This window comes from Panthera pardus, unplaced genomic scaffold, assembly GCF_024362965.1.
Source record: "Panthera pardus isolate Hobbes unplaced genomic scaffold, ASM2436296v1 HiC_scaffold_15, whole genome shotgun sequence".
NCBI lineage: Eukaryota > Metazoa > Chordata > Mammalia > Carnivora > Felidae > Panthera > Panthera pardus.
Genome location: NW_026526710.1, coordinates 80,086,179 through 80,106,574, shown reverse-complemented (window position 1 = coordinate 80,106,574; position 20,396 = coordinate 80,086,179). Strand labels below are relative to the sequence as shown.

At 38.2% G+C, this 20,396-nt stretch overlaps 1 long non-coding RNA gene across 4 annotated transcripts; it reads right to left on the bottom strand.

Annotated features, from left to right (window-relative positions):
- Positions 1-3,365: 3,365 nt before the first annotated feature.
- LOC109256869 (uncharacterized) lies at positions 3,366-20,122 on the bottom strand. Of its 4 annotated transcripts, none has more exons than XR_008422314.1 (5): positions 20,043-20,122; positions 19,741-19,876; positions 18,847-18,939; positions 8,829-8,925; positions 3,366-6,270 (listed from the first exon to the last, which is right to left on the bottom strand). It is a non-coding gene; the product is annotated as an uncharacterized LOC109256869 (long non-coding RNA). The 4 variants fall into 4 exon arrangements; XR_002075810.2 differs by lacking the exon at positions 3,366-6,270 and adding an exon at positions 8,130-8,456; XR_002075811.2 differs by lacking the exon at positions 8,829-8,925 and having other exon boundaries at positions 3,370-6,270.
- Positions 20,123-20,396: the final 274 nt, after the last annotated feature.

Genomic DNA, 20,396 nt, shown 5'->3' with positions numbered 1-20,396 from the left:
TTGTTCTTAAGTGACAGCTTCTTTACACGAATATGCCAATTGATATCATCAGTCATCAGATTCCTTTCAGGAAAAGACATATGTAGGTAATGGACCCTTCCAACTTTACCACATATTTATGAGGAAAGGAATATCTTAATCCATAAAGTAGAATTTAATAGGAACAAGTAGTGAGATTTTTTTTACACAGGCAAATCTTTGAGCCTTCAGATGCAACTTTTCTATGTAATTTTGATCAGAGAAGGGCCATCCTTTCATTTTGCTTAGAGATTTTTTTTTTTTTTTTTTTTTTTGCATAAGAACTTTTCTTCAGACATATCTTAGGTTATTCATTGTCCTAGATTTGGTATGGTCGCATCAATGAGAATGTAAAGTCTCTGTATGTTAATCATATACATGTGATTACGTCTAATCACGTATTTCTAAAGAATGTTGTCCTGCACCATTTCCTCATTTATCAATTTTATGCATCATATAAAGAAATCCCACAAGAGCATATGGGAAGTTAGAATCCTTGTGTCAACTCCACTCCACATGATTTTCCTTTATTTTCTCAATACGATGAAACTTTTGTTTTTAGCTTAGTTTATTGGTTTCAATATTATTTTTTACTTGTTTTTTCACTCAAGAATTTGTAACTTTTGTAGCTATTGTCAAGACTAGTTTCACATCAATTATTCAGACTTTTTAATATTTTAAGTGTTTTCTGTGTTCAAAATTAGTTCTTTTACACTACTATTTCCCTATTTTGATAAATATTGTTTTTTCTCCTCACTGCTTTCGTAAGTTTTAGTGGTTCTTTTCCCCTTGAAGTTGGTATGTTGTTCTACTTTTTGATCATTACAACTGAAAGTGTCTCTTTGTCACCAACATCTGTGCAAGTTTGCCTAATTTTATATTCTTTATTCATAATATTTTTCCTCTTCAGTACTGAATACATTGATCTATTGTTTTCTGACATTTAGTTTTGTATGGAGAACTTTGAAATTAGTATACTAAAACCTCCTTCTCGGTTTTGGTAACTAATGCCTTTCAGAATGTTCATAGGATTCTTTTAAACTCTGTGAAACTGAATAAAGGAAACCCCATTTCAAATAGAGTTGGGAGGCCAGAAGGAAGAACTCTCACGCCCTACCAAGTCGCTGTCAATTGGAGGAACAAGGGTACCTTGCATTTTCCAACAAGAAGAAGCCTAATTTACTATCCCAGCAAGAAAAAGAAAATTCTGTCCTTGCCCAGCAACAGCCCAGCCAATGAGAAGCTGACAAACCTCAGCCAATGAGAGATGATCACCATCCTGAATTCTCACTCTCCTCTAAGGGACTTTCATTCAGAAAAGCCCTCCCCAAGTTCCTCCTTTTTCTCCATGAAGTAACATTTTTCTTCTTTCTTCTCTGGATTTGCCTGTAGTTTTGCCATAACTTTCATGTCCTAAAATTGCAATTCCTCTGCTATTCCTGAATGAACCTATTTTGTTTGTCATATAACTGGCTTTGTTTTCAAGGCCAACAACTCACATAAAATTCATAATTATTGATATTTTCAGATATAACTTTTATATCTAATTTTGATCAGTGAAGGATCATTCATTTATGCTTAGAAATGGCATTCATTAGCATAAAACTTAATTTTTTTTAATGTTTATTTTTGAGAGTGAGAGAGGCAGAGAGCGAGCAGGGGAGAGAAAAGGAGACACTGAATCCAAAGCAGGCTCCAGACTCTGAGCTGTCAGCACAGAGCCTGATGCAGGGCTCAAACCCATGAACTATGAGATCGTGACCTAAGCTGAAGTCGTATGCTCAACCAACTGAGCCACCCAGGCACCCTGTATAAAACTTTTTTTTTCCCAGAAATGTCTGAAATTATTTATTTTGTTTATTAAATCTAGTCATACCATCAGGACTATAAATTTGTATATATTTTTTTATTCCACCCTGTTGTCTTTTTTTTTTTCAGTCCCATACCTTTTTATATCAATCTGTGCTCACTTGGCTTTTCCACTAAATGTAAAGAGAACACATCCTTGTATGCTTTTTTAAAGATTCCAAATAAATTCCTGAAATTGTCTTCCTGATTTTTCAGAACACTATTTTTGGAGAAATTTTCCTTTAATTCTTAGAGATAATCATTTGCTTTCACTTATATGCAGTGTTGTTTTATCCAGAGGCCAATGTTAATATATTTTTTCATTTCCAATTGAAAAATTGAGATATGCCAAGACTATTGTTTGTTAACAGACAATAACCTTGTTTCATTCTTACTACTTAAAGAAAGGTCTTGAACTTTAAACACACAGTTTACAGTCTAATATCAAGTTATTTTAAGCTTAACCAAGGACACTTCTCTTTCACAACAATTATGTTTCCTAAAGACTTTAAATGTCATTTTTCACTGTAGTATAACAAACCCTTAAAAGTTTTGCAGATTATAGATGTAAAGCTTAAAGAATTTTCAAAGTAAAGGTACCTAAAATGTAACAGGGAATAAAATAATAGTATTAATAAACCCTAGAAGCCTTTCTTTGTGACCTTCTAGGGTTTACTAATACTATTATTACTTACTCCCCAATAGAAAACACCTGACTTGTAATGTCGTAGTTAATATTTGTCTCTGTTTCAACTTTACATAAATGGAATATTTTAATATATTCACATATCTGGCTTCCTTTGCTCAAAATTATAGTCATGAGATGTTGCATGAAGGTGCACTTCATTTATTCTCATTATGGTGTAGTACTTCATTATATGAACGTATTTGCCACGACTGAATGTTTGTGTCCCTCAAAATGGACATGCTGAAGTCCTAATTGCTTTTTTTTTAAACTTCATTTACTTATTTCATGAGAGAATGTGTGTAAGGGCAGGGGGCAGAGAGAGCGGGGGGGTGGGGGGAGAGAGAATCCCAAGCAGGCTCCATGCAGACATGGGGCTCGATCTCACAACATGTGAGATCATGACCTGAGCCAAAATCAAGAGTCAGATGCTTAACTGACTGAGAAACCCAGGCACCCCTGAAGCCCTAATTTCTCATATGATGGTATTTGGAGGTGGGACTTTTAGGAAGTAATTGAGTTTGGATGAAGGCATAAGGATGGAGCCCACATACCATGACAGGCATCATGTCACTGAGTTTCTTCCCCCTGAACCTGGGTCTACATTCTCAGTCTCCCAGAGCATGGTAACAATTGGAGGAAACTTCCAAAGCAGTAAATGAATCACTTTTGTTCATCCTACCTTTTATTTTTAGCCTCGTGTTTTCACAAGTTGCTTATTATAATTAATACTGTAAAATTATACGAACAATGGAAATGAGGAGAGTGTGAGAGGAGTTTGACATTATTATCAGCTTGGAAATAAGCTCTTACAGAGTAGACAGATGATTATACTGTTTTTTTTTAAATCTTTAAAGACCTAAAGATTCCAGGTCTTTAAGTCAAGAATTGGAAAGGCACAAAGAATTTTAATATTGTGCTGTAAACTGCCTGAGTCCTATGAAACAAATCTGAAAAATGCTTTTATATAAGTTCTGGGTAAAGTTATTTCAATCATGTGCCTTCTTTTCAGTGTAAATTTCTTACAGATACTGGAATTGTGTGTTGGTATTACTCTTCACTGTATTTGAACTGTATCTTGGGAGCACTGTTTTTGCTTATTTATTTTTAAATGTCCTTAGTTACTTTAGTGAGAAATGTCTCCCCCATTTTCCTTATTGCCAACTATTTCTGTCTCTAAGGATCCGTACGTGAAATATTGCAAAGCCTGAGGCGCTTTGTATGTGTGTGCAAGCACGTGCGTGTATTTGCTAGAACAGTTTCTCAAGAAATAGTCTGACAGATGACGATGTGAGCCTGAATGAAAATCAGTTTCATAACTTTAGGAAGTACTAAAGAGAAATTTAAGCATCACTTCATCAAAGTAATTTAGTAATAAAAAATTCAGGAGAGGTTAGTGACCTGGAAAGGAGTGTAATTGATAAATGCAGTGAAGATATAGAATTTAATGTAGCTTTTGATTGAATAAACTGCATTAATGTCAACAAGGAAATACTCAGGTTAGAGCCAATGCTCACTGAAAAAATCTAAAAAGGTATTTAAGTCGATTCCATACATTTTCACTATGTCATTGAATTAAAACACTAAGCCAAGAAGGTTAAAATAGAAGTTTCTTCTTTTTTAAAGGGTAGAGGAGGGTAAATGAAAATTACAATGAATTATGTTTCATTTATGGTCTTGCACAGGAGACTGAATTAATTAAGGCCAACCTTATGGCTGATTCATTATAAGAGTGATTTTTAAGATTCTGAGGTATGTAATAATATTAAGCCAAGCAAAGATCAGTTTGTTTTTTGCCAATTTTCTTTTTTACTTTCTAATCCTTAGTATTCTATTCAGATTATAACTGCAAAGTAACTGAGGAATATGAGACCTACAAGACCTGACTACTGTGTATGTCTAAGGATTTTTTCTATATTTCCTTTAATACATTTTCTCTAGCTATATTTATTTATTTTCTCTAAATGTATTTATTTGATTTTTAAATCAAGGCTGTGATCCGTTTTATAAGGGCTTCAAACAAGCTTTAGTTTAACTATGAATTATGGAATTTTGACAGTATTTCCACTTGAAAGTGAGTTGAAATAAAAAATAGCAAACATCTAAGAAAAAATGCAACACAATCAATACTTGCTTGAAATATTCAATGGGTAAGAGCTTGCTTCTTTTAAGTTGATCTTTTGACTAAAGCCATTACTAACTGAGCATTTGAGCCAATGCAGTGATAACCTCAGATCCAGTACCTGTCTCTGGGAGACCAAAAGAGGCTTCTTAACAACCAAATGCAATCACCACTTGGATCGTTGGTCATTAACAAAATATTTGGCACAAACTATGAACTATTTGATTTTCCTGCTTTCTTGGGCCTTTGAAGATTGACCAAGTTGAAACACATTCAGTGTCTCCTCCAGAAAATTCCTCTATGAGCCTGCTTAGACTTATTCCTTAGAAAAACATGAAGCCAGCAAAACTGTGTGCTTTGAACATTCCAAGGTTTTCGATACTTTTTTAACGTTTATTCAGTTTTGAGAGACAGAGAGAGAGAGAGAGAGAGAGAGAAAGGGACAGAGGCAGAGAGAGAGGGGAGACAGATTCTGAAGCAGCCTCCAGGCTCTGACATGTCAGCGCAGAGCCCGACGTGGGGCTCGAACTCACGACTGTGAGATCATGACCTGAGCCGAAGTGGGACGCCCAACCCACTGAGCAACCCACACGCCCCTCAACAATTGCAGGGTTTTCGAAGGAACTGACTCCAGATCACTTTGGGCATATGATTCACTTGAGCCATTTTAAGGATAAAATATATTAATATTGAATCCTTTAGACCTAAACACTCAAACAGATTGGATAATCAGACCTGGAGCAAAATTAATTGAAAAATAAAATAAATCTAAAGCCCAAGCACATGGAGTTGTGATCATCATCGTTGTTCTTGTTGTTCCCCTCTTCCTCTTCCTCCTCTTCTTTCTTTCTTCTTTCTTCTTATTTATTAAAGAAATGAAAATGTTATACTGAAAAATATTCACTTAATGCAAAAGAAAGCAGTTAATGATGGAGAAACATTGAGGACAGGCAATTTATGTAAAACAAACAAAACTATGAGCCATAAATCCGAACATTAAATGTGAATGAAGTAAACAATCCAATCAAAAGGCAGAGTTGGTCAATATGGTTAAAATAAACAATATCCTATTATGTGTTGTCTTCAGGGGACACACTGGATTTGAAGATAGGAGTTGAAAGCAACATGATAGAAAAAAATCTACAAACAGAAACCACAGAAAACTAGAGTGGCTGTACTAATCTCAGATAAAACAGACTGTAAAACGACAACAGCAAAATATCAGTAGAGATGAAGAAAAGCCAGATAAAAAAGGATTCATCTGAATATCCATGGGACAAGAGGAACCAAAGTTCATGCATACCGGGGCATGAGTTGAAATCTTGTTACGACTCCTAGCAATTTGGCTGGGAATGATTTGTCCAACAATTATAGGAATAATAGGAATAAACATAGTTCAAAGACTAACATCCAACTTAGAATTCTCAATAGTTGTGTAGATTAAACTGATTTCAGTGTTGCCAAAATCTCTGGCCTCTGATGTGAAATGCAACATCATTTAGGGCCCGACAATTTTTTTTTCCAATTTTTCTTCAGTAATGTCTACAACTCAGTTAAAACATCATGCACAGAAGGAAACAAAGCAGCATGAACAAACCTAAGAGAGATAATAGACAAGAGAAGTCATATAATAGACAAGTTTATGAAAGCATATTTTGAGTCAGTCACTTTATAGCAAACTATAGGAAAATTTAGATAAAAATCTAAAAATCGCTGGTAAAATATTAGTAAAACTTATGAGGACGACGAAAAAGAAATCTGAATTATAACTAAAGCCAGATAGATTCAATTAACAATCAGCAGTCTTTCTATATAGAAAACCCACACAAAGTTGGATTCACTGATGAATTCTATCAGACATCTGCATAACAAGTAATTCCAATCATACACAAGCTTTCCCAGAATTAAAATAAAAATGAGTGAATTTCTTTTATTTCATGAGGCTAATCAGGCCCTTAAAACCAAACTTAACAAGAACAGCAAAATAAATGAGAATCCCACAGCCAATAACTTTTAAGAACATTCATACAAAAATCCTAAGGAAAATACTAGATAGTAAAGTGAAAAATGTACGAAGGATAATTCATCATGGGTCAGTTGGACCTTCAGCAGGAATGCATTAAAATTAATTAATGCAATTTCCCACTTTTTCATATTAAAGCAAAAATAAATCATCATTTCTGTACAGTTTTAATTGTTTGCTATTCAGCCTGTTGTTAAGAAAGTAGTAATTCCTACCTAGTGTTATGGGGACGGACAAACCCAGCTTTGAGGAGGGGAATCCCAACCACGTGGGGCCCCAAGAGGATTGCACTTGAGAACGGTGAACAGGCAGGGGCTGTCGGAGGGAAGTTCTGCAGAATCAAGAGGGTGGGGTGCCCCCTGGTTTCTATGTGATCACGTAATTGGCTTGTTGAATAATTCCATGGCCTGCCAGGGAACTGACGCCCACCCTCCAAAAGCAGGAGCTACACTTGGTACATTTGATGAGGACTGTTGCCTGGCTAGGGGGCCTTATCCTGGTGGGCTGATTGGGTGACAACCTTGTAGTTAGGCCATTTGAAGTCCTCCTGATTTTACCAGAAGACAATGCATCAGACTGCACCTTGGCTTTAGGCTTTACACCACAACTACATGAAGAGTTATGTTTGGATTTGTTTTTAATGTTTATTTTTGAGAGAGAGACAGAGTGCGAGCAGGGGAGGGGCAGAGAGAGAGAGAGAGAGAGAGAGAGAGAGAATCTGAAGCAGGGTCCAGGCTCTGAGCTGTCAGCACAGAGCCCGACGCAGTGCTCACACCCAGGAACCATGAGACCATGACCTGAGCTGAATTCAGAAGCTTGACCAACTGAAGCCGAAGTCCGATGCTTAACCCACTGAGCCACTCAGGTGCCCCATAGAGAAATGTTTATACAGAGGGTACGGTTAGGGGAAGCCATTTATTTAGAGTAACTTTTTATGGTAACGTGTTATTTTTTCCTGTAGTATGAACAATCTTCTTGAGACTCTACATCATTTAGTTTTATCCAGAAGCAAGTGAGAAGGATAAGAGAAATGTATAGGTTGCGATGATAAAATTGACGCAGACAGGCGGAGTCGGAGGACCCAGAGGGGGGCCCCCCGGGACCAACCTACACGGTCTTTGGCTTCACTCAAGATGGAAATCAAAGGCAGTAGAAGGCGAAATCCTACTTTATTGAAGACGTGGGGAAGGAGATACACTTGGAACGTCTGGGAGACTCAGAAAGGAAAAGAAGGAGTCTCGTCTTTCTTGGGGCCTAGGGTTTTTGTTGACAGTTGTGGTCTGGTGCACGTGTACCCCCAGGCAGCCAGGAACTGGTCAGAAAGAGGACAAGGTCCAGGTGTCCATCATATGTCACTTATTGGCTGAAGCCAGGGGTCTCGGCATCGAGACGTCTAGCGCCTTTGGTCTGGGGTATGCGTGTGATAGCTTCAATCATTCTCACCTGATCTTTCCTTCGATGCGTGGTATTCTAGAGAAATCACAAACTCCTTGTCCCTTACAAGGATGACATGGGCTATTTGCATCCCGAGGCATGTGTGGAGTGGAGTGGGGGAGCAGGTCTTAGCACAAATAGAAGTCGGAAAAGAAGCAAAGGGAAAAAGCAGCTTTTTCTCTCATGGGTGCCTTCGGTTTCCTGTCGCAAAACCCTAGCTTGTGGTTGTGTCTTCCCTTCTCACTCTTTGCCTTCATGAAGGTTTTCCGGTTTTGTCATTGTTTTCTGGAAAAACTCATCTTGTGAAACATATTAACTCCTGTAATCTAAAGTGAATACGAATGAAAACAGGCGAGGTCAGTGGATTATGGTAATTTTGTTCCTCCAACCCATAGACCAGGTAAAACATAACATTAAGGCAACACATTTCATGCAGATAAAACCACAGCTGGATTTATGCAAAATATTGAAGATCGGATTTAATTTCTCAAATCATGGCCACGTGATCTCCTCAGGGCAATCTCTAATGCCCCCTCACATCCGGCCTGTTGTCATTACTGCGGATAGGCCTAATATTGCGGTAATCTCGTTTTCCTAACTCCACATTGATTAGCAGATCTGGGAGATATAGTCTGGAGAATGGAGCATTGACGTTTTCAAGAAATTTTAATAATCTATAGGAGCACGAATGAGACTACCTGAAATTTCTCTTATTCCAGTGATAGGGTCCATTTGTTGGCATGCCAGAATCCCAACATTTTGCCTCTTTACTTGCCTCATCAAAGGTTGGCTGACCTGAGATTATGAAGGCAGAATGAACACGAGTAGACAAATTGCACTGAAGATTACTGGCTGTCAGGCCGTTCAGACTGTTTAAAATATTTTACGTATTAACTCTAGTGACTGGTGAAATTTATAACAGAGGGAAGTTGCAAAGCTGTGTGTTCCTGTAATTAAAGGTTGAAATGTTTCCATAGTAAACATGTTTTATCTGACTTCCCTAACGTACATAGTCCCGTGTAAAGGATGAGTGCTCCGTGATGCACAGTTTTAGAATTCATCAAAGTATTAATCCATTAGGGTTTGAAATTATTTTGTATGTAAACTCCTTTGATTTGACCCCTTTAACAATCATAACCAGACATATATTTGATGACGATCTAATTCTGCAGAAGTGGCCTAGATGGGTTTTCTTCCACTTAATACATATTTTATATGTTCATTTGGAAAGTAATTAGATTAGTAATTAAAGAGTAATATTTACAATATCGAGAGGGGTACCACTGAGGGCTAGAACATGGTTTAATTTTTAACCAAGGACTTTCATACCTACTCTTGAGACAAAGAAGCATTCTTCAACTTATTTTTACTGTCTATGAGGAAACTGAAATCACTTCGAATGATCACTGTGCAGTGTTTGTTTATGAAATATTCTTCACCGTGAGTTGTTATCATGACTGGCAAAGACATATTCGAGTGTATTGTAGATTATTAGTCTTCGAAATTGCCTTGAAATAGGTGCAAAATGCCAGATGTGGTTCATATAACATGTCACTATTAATTAGGTGGAAAATTCCTGCTGAGCAGCTTATTATAGGCAAAATAAATGGTTTTCATTAACTAGTAATTAACCTGGCTACATTATGAAGGTCAAAAATTAGTCTATGGTATACAACAACTTACCTGCACGTTTCAAAAGAGAAATTTATGAATCTAAATACTCTCTTAAAATACAAATAATGACAGAGGCAGAATCACGTAGGTCAGTAAGCAACAATGGCAAAATTTCAAATAGAATGAAGTTACATATAGTCAGAAGAAAATGAGCTTTTGTTGTGTATCCTGTGTTATTACTTATGTCATTATCTTATTTCATTTTCTATAGCAAGGTAAAAGAGAATTCTATTATGCCCAAGTTCTACCCATGGAATTAGAGGTCCAGAAATGTCATTCTTCCTATATCATGTATAATAAATACCTGGGAAGCAATCCCTTTTGGTGGTCTACCAGCTGCCGAATAGCACTGTCCTTGTAGCAGGGAAGAAATAATTTAAAAAGAAGGTGCAAGAACTGGTCTGGGAGTACCGAAATCATAGATTAAGCAATGAATTTATGAGCAAAATAATTAATGTATTAATGAATAAGTAGACAAAAATACTTTTTCGCAAACAATTTGACTGCCAATTCCGTGCGTATAAAATTGGAAAGAGTGGAAATTATAGAGGTGGGAAAAGTAGCAAATAGTGGAATAGCTGGAATAAGGTCATGCTGTGGTCTTGCAACTAATGTTAGAGAAGTGAACATTTGGGCATTCTTTTGAAGGTTTAATTAAAAATGAGGACTAGATGTTGACTCAGTATATTTAATTTAAAAAAAATTTTAATGTTTGTTTATCTTTGAGAGAGGGAGAGAGAGAGGGGAAGGAGCAGAGAGACGGAGACACAGAATCCCAAGTAGGCTCCAGGCTCTGAGCTGTCAGTACAGAACCTACAGCAGGGCTCGGATTCACAAACCATGAGATCGTGACCTAGGCCGAAGTCGGACATTTAACCGACTGAGCCGCCCAGGTGCCCTGACTCAACGTATTTATATATTGCAATAGGATCACCCCCTTAACATTAGCTAACACCTCTGTCATGTCACATGATTATCATTTCTTTGTTGTGCTAGGAACGATCAAGACCTAGTCTCTTAGCAACTTTGAGGTTTGCATATAGCAATGTTGACTCGAATCACTATGTTGGACACTTGACACCTGCACGATGTTATAATTAATTATATCTCCCAAAGATTAAAAAAAAAGAATTTCCACTAAATCCATTTAAAAAGCAATTCTCTCTTTGTAAATAAAACATAACCATTCCTGGAAAAAAATGATGAAGTTGTAATTTTGGCGGGGGGAGGGAGACAGGCAGAATATAATTTCTCTCACTCTTATCTGGAGAAAGTCTCTCAGCTTAATACTTTCTAAAGAATTAAGATTTTTAAATAAAAAAATATGACTGTAAATAACCTTATGGCTTATTGGTTTCTTTGTTGAGAACATAGAAAATATGCCTATCTATTTTGAGTAGAACGTTTTCATGATGTCAATGCAAAATACGACTTCCCACCTTTTAAATTTGTTATTTGGAGGAAAGAAATGAGAATGGAGGGATTAGTTCTTTTCTGTAAGGATAAGAAGAGTGCAAAGCGTGTTCACTGGCAAGGAGAGAAATCCGATAATTCAGGTACCTCGAGTACCAGAATGCATGAGCTATCTAGCTGTTTCTTAGTGTATGGAGAAAAGCGATAGCATCTTTATGACTTTATTTTTATGTGTGTCTGTGCCTATAATAGAAGCAGAGGAAGTGGCAGCTGCAGAAATAATAAGCCGACAGAGATGCAGCCCATATTTGGAACATTCATCCTCTGGGGTCATGATATTGAGGTCATTTAGCATCAACAGGACCAATTGCGCAGGACATTAATGTGCGGCCACAGCGGCACACGGCGACAGCAACCAGGCTGGAGACAGGCGCCTCTTTCTTCCTGAGAACCCATGAGACTAATGGAGAGGCAAATGAAATACGCAGGTTGGCACAAACTTTCAAGGAGGGTTGATAACTCCAGCAATCAAGACAAATCATATTTTCCTGCATAAAAAAATCAATGCAAGAAATCTAGATATATCAAAATATCAAGAATTTTAACACTGAAGATAATGGACATTTTAATAAAATCAAAGAAAATGTTAAAAGTTAACTGCAGGCTAATATTTTTAAAATGGTCTGAAAAATGTTTCCTTTAGAAGAAAGTACCCTGTCTAGCGTCTCTTTAATATATGATTCATAATGTCAGTGGTACAATCTGTATTAGCGTTCTCCAGAGATACAAACCCATAGGATATGTATAGATAAAAAAGGGGACATTTATTATGGACATTGACTCAGTCAATTATGGAGGCTGAGAAGTTCTATGACGGGGCCATTTGCAAACAGGAGAACTGGGAAAACCAGTGGTGTAATTCAGTCTGCATCCCAAAGGGCCCGAGAACCAGGTGAGCTGAGTGTAACTCCCAGTTCAAGATGGAAGGCATGAGAAGGGGTCCACTGGTGTAAGTAAGATCCTAGTCCAGTGGCTTGAGAACCAGGAGCTCCAATGCCCAAGGGTGGGAGAAAATGAATGTCCCAGCTCAAGAAAAAAGATAAAGAATGCATCCCCTTTCTTCCTTTCTGTTCTATTTGGGCCTTCCACTGACTGGATGATGCCTGCCCACGTAGGTGAGGGTAGACCTTCTTTATCCAGATTATTGACTCAAATGCTAATCCCATCCCTAAACACCTTCAGAGTCACATCCAGAAATAGTGTTTTACCTTTAACCCAAACTGCCATACAAAATGAGGCATCACATTATCCAAAATCACTATTTATGTGAGGACTAGGAATCGATGATTCATACTCAAGAGAACAGGCAATCGATGGAGATGACCACCCATGAGACGACCCAGATGTTGGAACTACCAGATGGGTTTTCACAACAGATATATAACTATGCAAGAGCATGTAAATATAAATATAAATATAAATATAAATATAAATATAAATATAGTATGGAAATAAAGGAAAACTTAGATGTGAAAAGGAAACTATAGAGAGAAAAGAGAGAGAGAGAGAGAGAGGGATTTATTATGCAAAAGTGTGTAAAGAAAAATATAAATAAAGTATGGAAATAGAGTAAAACTCAGAGGTGAAAAGGAAACGATAGAAAGAGAGAAAAGAGAGATAAAGAGGGAGAGAGAGATTTATTTTAAGGCATTATCTCATATGTTGGTGGGGGGGGTCGTCAAGTCCAATCTCTGTAGAGCAAGCAGGCAGACAGGTTGGAAATTCAGAAAAGAGTTGATGTCACAGTCTTGTGTCAGAAATCTCTGGACTGGAAACTGGGAAATTTGAGGCAGGGTTCCTATGCTGCTCTAGAGTGACAGAATGGCTTCTGGTCCAGGAACCTACATTTGCTCCAAAGTCCTTTAACTGATTGGATGAGGCCATCCACATTTTGGAGGGTAGCTGGCTTTGCTCAAAATCTAGGGACTTAAATGTTAATCGCATCTAAAAAATACCTTCACAACAACATTAAGAATATGTTTGACCAGACAGCTGGCCCCATGGCCTAGCTAAGTTGACACATAAAATTAGTCATCACGAATGGTTGTCCTTTTATTTTTAAATATAAATATAAGCAATATGCACCAATGGAATGGGTAAATGAATAACTGCCTGTTAATAGACACTGTTCTGGTAGTGTTTATCAGGATAGTATTTATTGATAGAAAACTAAGAGATAGTACTTGCTCTCAGGTAACCAATTTTCTTTTTTTTTTTTTTAAGTTTATTAATTTATTTTTAGAGAGAGGGAGAGAGAGAGAGAGAGAGAGAGAGAGAGAGAGAGAGAGAGAGAGAATCCCAAGCTGGCTCCACACTGTCAGCACAGAGCCTGATGTGGGGCTTGAACTCACAAACCTCCCAAACGGTGAGATCATGACCTGAACTGAAATCAAGAGTCTGATGCTTAATCAACTGAGCCACCCAGGGGCTCCTCAGGTATCCACCTTTCTGATGCCCAGGCTGAACGTCCTAAACAGTTTCTTGTTAGGGAGGATGCTAACCTTAGAAAAAGCTATGTCCTTTTCCTCCTCTCTGCATGTTTTTTATCCTCTACACATGTAAGGTAAGTACAATGAGGCAACTGCTTGTAAGAGTCATGTGTTAGGAAGAGGCATTAGGAACTATGTGGTTCTAAAAAGCAGTGAAGAGGGGCGCCTGGGTGGCTCAGTCGGTTGGGCGTCTGACTTCGGCTCAGGTCATGATCTCGTGGTTAGTGAGTTCAAGCCCTACGTCGGGCTCTGTGCTGACAGCTCAGAGCCTGGAGCCTGCTTCGGATTCTGTGTCTCTCTCTTTCTCTGCCCCTCCCCCACTCATGTTCTGTCTCTGTCTCTCTCAAAAATAAATAAACATTAAAAAAAAAACTTTTAAAGCAGTGAACACATTTTCATTAGCTGGAGTGCAGGCTAGGTCCATGACGCTTCAAAACCTCACTCTTTTATTCATTTATGAAGCAAGACGAAAGGACATTATTCAAAAAGAAAGAACCTTAATTGCAACCACAGAGAGGAATGCTTTACAATTCGCCTCAGAAAAGTTTACTATCTCCCTACTAGTAAGTTATTCAAAATTAATTATTCATTTATTGATTGATTCGGCAATGACGCAGAAGACGATATGTTGTTAAGGCAAAACTGTGCATGCCCCTTTTTGTTTATCACACGCATTTATAAGCTTTAGAAGCAGAAAGTAATGACCCACTGACCCCGGAGTTCCTCAAATGGAGAAAATACACACTAGAGGAAATCAGGTTTACCCATTTTAGGAGAGCCACATAAAAACCTCCAGTCAGTATTATTTTTAGTAGTAAAATTCTGGAAGCAATGAAAACATTCATTACTGAAGAATGGGTAGATAAATTGAGTATGGTCACACAATGGATTAAACAAAAATGAGTAAAGGGTACATTTATTAAAATCAGTAAACTTCAAATACATATTTTTACGTGTATTTATTTTGAGAGAGAGAGAGAGAAAGAGACTGAGGGAAAGGCAGAAAGAGAGAGGGAGAGAGAGAATCCCAAGCAGGCTCTGCATTGTCAGTGCAGAGTTCGACACAGGGCTCGATCTCACCAACCATGAGATCTGAACCTGACCCGAGCTGAAAAGAATCAGGTGTTCAAGCGACTGAGCCACGCAGGCACCCCAAAATACATAATTTTAAGTGAATAAAAAGCATGTTGCAAAGTGACCTGACAGTGTTATGTTCCTCCTGTATTAGTGACAATATGTTTATAGTGACAATACATATTATATATATGTTATATATAAAACCATAAATGGCTGGGGTGTCTGGGTGGCTCAGTCGGTTGAGCGTCTGACTTCAGCTCAGGTCACAATCTCACGGTCCATGAGTTCGAGCCCCGCCTTGGGCTCTGTGCTGACAGCTCGGAGCCTGGAGCCTGCTTTGGATTCTGTGTCTCCTTCTCTCTCTGCACTTCCCCTGATCACACTCTGTCTGTCTCTCTCTCAAAAATAAGTCAAGATTAAAAAAATAAATAAAACCATAAATGGAGAGACACCCATTCACTCAGCATCTCTGGCAACAGATAGGAGGGAATGTGATGGGGGTGGGAATAGATTTTCTGCAGTATATGTATAAAGCTTTTTTGTAATAGATGGAAATACTAATATAATACGAATATAATAGATGGAATACTAATATAATACTAATTGTACTAATTAAATCTGGGTGATGATTACACAGATCTCTGCTCTATTAATATCTATATGTTTTTATCTTTATAGAAAATCACAGTTAAGAAAACAACAAAAAATGTGATATTAGGTTGAAATAAGCAGAGACAACATAGCTGCTCATTAGAGATATTTGCATCCAATTGCATCTTTCACAAAGCAAATCAGCATCAGGGAGCTCTATTTTATCTCAAATCAACTCTGCCTTCCTCCCTGAAAAATAGGCATTTTGTTATCTGCCACGACTCCTTAAGCTTTCTAAAGAGAAGAGCTATGAATGCTACAGAGTAAATAAGATCCTTCAAAAATCCTAAAGTGTAACTGGTATACTTTATGGCACAAAGTGAATGTGCTACACTGAATAGTAATGACAAATTTGTGGTCAGCGTGCGTCCACGATTCCATAGTACATTCAGGCGCAAGTTAATATTTAATCCAATGTTTGTCCCCATTTAAAACTCAAATAGTCACACATATATTAGAAAGCTGTAATGTTATTTCAAAAACACTATAGTGGAAGGTATAGGCTTCCAGAAGAAAAAACAAGAACAAGAACATTGTATGTTTCAAACGGTACCATTCACAGAACTATAAAAAAGGGCTGTTTCTAATCTTGAGAAGAAGAGTCCAAAGAAAGAGTTTCTAATGAAGCAGAGCTATTTAGAGCCTGGTGCGTCCCTAGGAGATAGTGAAATTCTATAAATCGGAAGAAAAAACCAATGGTAATGACATGGAAGAAACCTTGCAGCTTGCCTATGTAGAGTTGCCTATAGAGAATGAGAACTGAAGCCTTATTTCTTCTGCAAATATATATTTTCAAAATGGGATTTCTTAATAGCACCCTGCTGCTTTTATTGGAAAGGCAGTTAGAAATCATACAAGTTTCACTTCGTATTTCAGCTCTCATGCCACATTTAATAATATAATCTCAAATAAGGCCACATGGTGAGGCATAATTCTGCTGCTCATAATAAAAAAAAAGTGCCATTTTCAGAAGATATTTAGAACATGCAGTGAAATCGTTCACGCATACCCAAAGCTGGTTTTGTGTTTGACACTAGCATATAGAGTAGGCAAGCCTCAAGTTATCATCAAAAAGGTGCAATCATTGGGGAAAAAAATAAGGCATTTTGTTTGTAGACAAGAAAAATTACTTGGAAATGCTATTAACGTAAGTACTCTATTAATGAAAGTTAACTTAATAATCACAACGTATTTGTGTTTTCTGTGTCAACAAAATGCTTCACTGGATGAGAATAATATAATGTAGAAATGGAGGGAGAAAAATTGACGCTAAACTAATAATTGAATTTTTTCCAGCTGCTTTGGCACATTTCTCCAGAATACTTTTATAGTCCTAGAATATTCAGTCAAAAAGCTCTAGGAAATTATGCATGAGTTCATAATCACAAATAGCCTCTATAAAATATTTATAATGTACTCTCCTTTAATTTTCAGACTAGAATACTAGATTTAGATACCATCTGTCCGTGTCTTTGATTTGTAGTTGAGGAAACTGAGGTCCGAAGACGTCCATTGTCACAGCTGTTGGAAGGGGCACCCAGAGCAGAAAACTCTCAGGTTTGTGTTCATTCGGTGCCACCTGAACGGTTTTTCTCCTTAAAAAATGTCAAAAAGAAGCAAGTCAATGGAGTGAACCAGCTATAAAGCGCCATTAAAAAAACGAACAGTAACTATGTTATTAATGACAGTAGTTGTTACATAATAAGAAAATGAAGTTTTCGTGTCAAATTATCATCGTAGAAGAGGATCGAAAAAGGACTTTGGCCATCAGAAACAACAGGGAGAGTTCTGAAAAGATTGTCCTTTAGTTGGGTTTACTAACAATTTCTAAAAGCTTTTATGTAGAAAAAAGTAGTTCAATGCCGAGAATCTTGCTAGTCGCGGGGAATACAACGATGAGTAACACGTTCCCTGCTTTGAAGGCTGTTAACGGTCTTTGTGGGAGACAATGCTACGTCCAAGTACAGTAAGAGCAGTGAGGAAAGTTTGTAGAAATGGCTATGGGACATCTTACTACAAGTAGAGATCAAAGGAAACTTCACGGAGTAAACCACCTTCCAGGAGTTTTGAAAGGTGGGTCCAGTTAGCAAAGTGTGAGACCACTGGTGCAGAGGGTAGGTTAGAGGATAAAGATGGAAAACAGGAGGGTCAGAGGAAGAGAGAGGCCAGAAAGGCAGGAGAGACTCGAGCAGGTGAGGAGCAGCAGGGGGGTGAGGGACGCAGCACAGGAGGGGGACAGACAATGGGAGGCAAGGCTGGCAGCTGGCAGGGCCGTTGTCCCCTCAGCTGTGTTCTCCAAGAGCACGGTGCATGCCAGCCCTGCTCCCCACACTGGGCACATGGTAGGAAGACGGCGGCAAGCGTCCTCTCACACCTTTCAAAAGCTGCTGCCATATTAAAGATGGGAGTTGAGGCTGTGAAAACTGGAAAGGGGTGGAAGGATTCTGAGTTGGGCAGTTACTCGATCAGGTTTGGGTTTCGGAAAGCTGATTCTGGGAGCACCTGGGCGGCTCAGTTGGTTGAGCCTCCAATTTCGGCTCAGGTCATGATCTCACAGTCTGTGAGTTCGAGCCCCGCATCGGGCTCTGTGCTGATGGCTCAGAGCCTGGAGCCTGCTTTGGATGCTGTGTCTCCCTCTCTCTCTGCCCCTCCCCAGCTCAGGCACTGTCTCTCTGTCTCTCAAGAATAAATAAACATTAAAAAAAGTAGAGGAAAAGAAAAGAAAAGAAAAGAAAAGAAAAGAAAAGAAAAGAAAAAAGAAAAGAAAAGAAAGCTGATTCTGGCAGTTCTGATGAGGGTAAACTGAAGAGGGTGATGTTCTGAGCCCAGGAACTTATTTCTCAGACTGAGAATTTCTTTTTCAAAGTAGTTTCATAGTCCAGGAAATCTGATAGTGTCTGGAGTACAGGAAATGCAGGCTGGTTTCTGTTTCTGTCCACTCCTGCCCTAGTCCCCCACATCCCCCAAACCCCTCCTGTATTGAGGAGAAACCTCGCATATCGTTCTCTAAGAAGAGGCAGAAAAGACTGAAAATAGGTTCCTAAATGGCAAAAAGACGCTACATATTGGAAAAGAGATAAACGGAGCTAGCGTTTCCATCAGCTCTGGTTCTAAGAAATGTCGTGTTGATTGCAGGAGTCTTTGGAAAATGTCACTGCCTTGTCCTCCTGAAACATCAATGTCTCATGCAGCCTTCAGGGAAGGATTTCATCCATCCGTCTGCTCTCACAGAACTGGATGATTTAAACTCCTGTCTCTGAATTTTAACTTGCCCAGGATGACTTTCCTCTTTTGCTTTGCCTTCTCTGTTGTTTACTCAAAATCCAGGGTATATCCTGCCTTTTTCACTTACCTTTTCCTAATGGCCTTAGACCTTTCTCTGAACTTCTGTTTCTTACTGTCTGGATGCTTTCATGTTTTTTTCTTCATTTATCATTTTGTAATCCTAGAATGTAACACAGTGACTCAAATATAATATTTACTAGTAATATTTGTGGAAAATAAAGGGTATGAAATTAAAAAAAAAAAGAATAAAGAGTCCTCGGGTTTGGTCCAATTGTTAGGCACAGGCTCGCTTCTGAATTTGTTTATATGAAGATTTTCTTGAGTAAACTCTGAGAAATATATGTCTTAACCATAGGATCACAATACTAAATACATGACTGCTCTATACAACAGCCTATAATATTATAATTAGAGATTACCTTGTTGGAAAATGGAGATTAAATATGTCATGTACCAAATTAAAATTAAACTAAGAATATGTTTATTTTTTAAATTTTTTTAAGTTAAACTGAGAATATTTTTATTTTTGAAAAATATAAGAGAAATCTGACTTCATTTTAGAAAAGAATTGTGTTGTTCATAAATACTTGATGATTTTTAAGATAAAATAGTGTTCTAGATTTTTATTTTGAAGATATACATTTAAATTGAAGATATAAAATTAAATAAAAAAATTTAAATTTTGTTCTTTTTGAGCAAGAGGGAGGGTGAGCAGGGGAGGGACAGAAAGAGGGGGAGAGAGAGAGAATCCCAAACAAGCTCCATCCATGCTGTCAGCACAGAGCCCGAGGTGGGCCTCAATCTCACCACCATGAGATCACAACCTGAGATGTTACCAAGCGTCTGGCACTTAACCAACTGAGCTACCCAGGCACCCCTAAATCTATCAAAAAATTTAAAAAAGAACTTTTATTTTAAGTAACGCATAAATAACTGCAGATATTTTCCTTTCAGCACATACCTTCAAGGCATTGACGTAGGGGAACTGAAGGGAGTCCATTTTGGAAACCCTCCATCTTGGCTATGTCTCCGCCGGTCCCATTTCCTCATGTTCTGTATTTCACCTTGCATCTGAGTAAACTAAAGAAGCTATGTTCCTACTCCAACGGGGAGACAAGAAAGTTAATCATTCTCTGATGGGAAAACATCCTTGGTCCCCATACACCTGATAACATCTAAGAGCAAATCTCTGTCAACGCTGGTGCCGATACCCTTCCCTTCAGTGATTTCTGGAATAACACCTCTTGTTCACCTGACACTTACCTTTGATCAGACCCTACCCTGGATGCCTGAAGGAACACATACACTGAACTCCTTTCAACATAAACCTCTGACCCCAAGCATGAGGAGGCTCACTTCTCCTTTTCCAAGTCTCCCAGTGCCTGCTGTAGTCTGGCACTTACCTGACTCAGTAAACTCCCCTCTTATTTCCTCCTGGCTCCCATTTGATTTCTGTCAGGTGAAGCTGGTCCTTCGGGATGCCCTGTGGGTTCTCGAACCCGGCTTGCCTGCATCAGCACTTATGGGAAAGATCACACACATTTGAATGACTGAGAGAAAGCCAGCGAGACCGGACCACAGAGAGGCAAAGCTAAAAATGTAGGCAGAGATGTAATC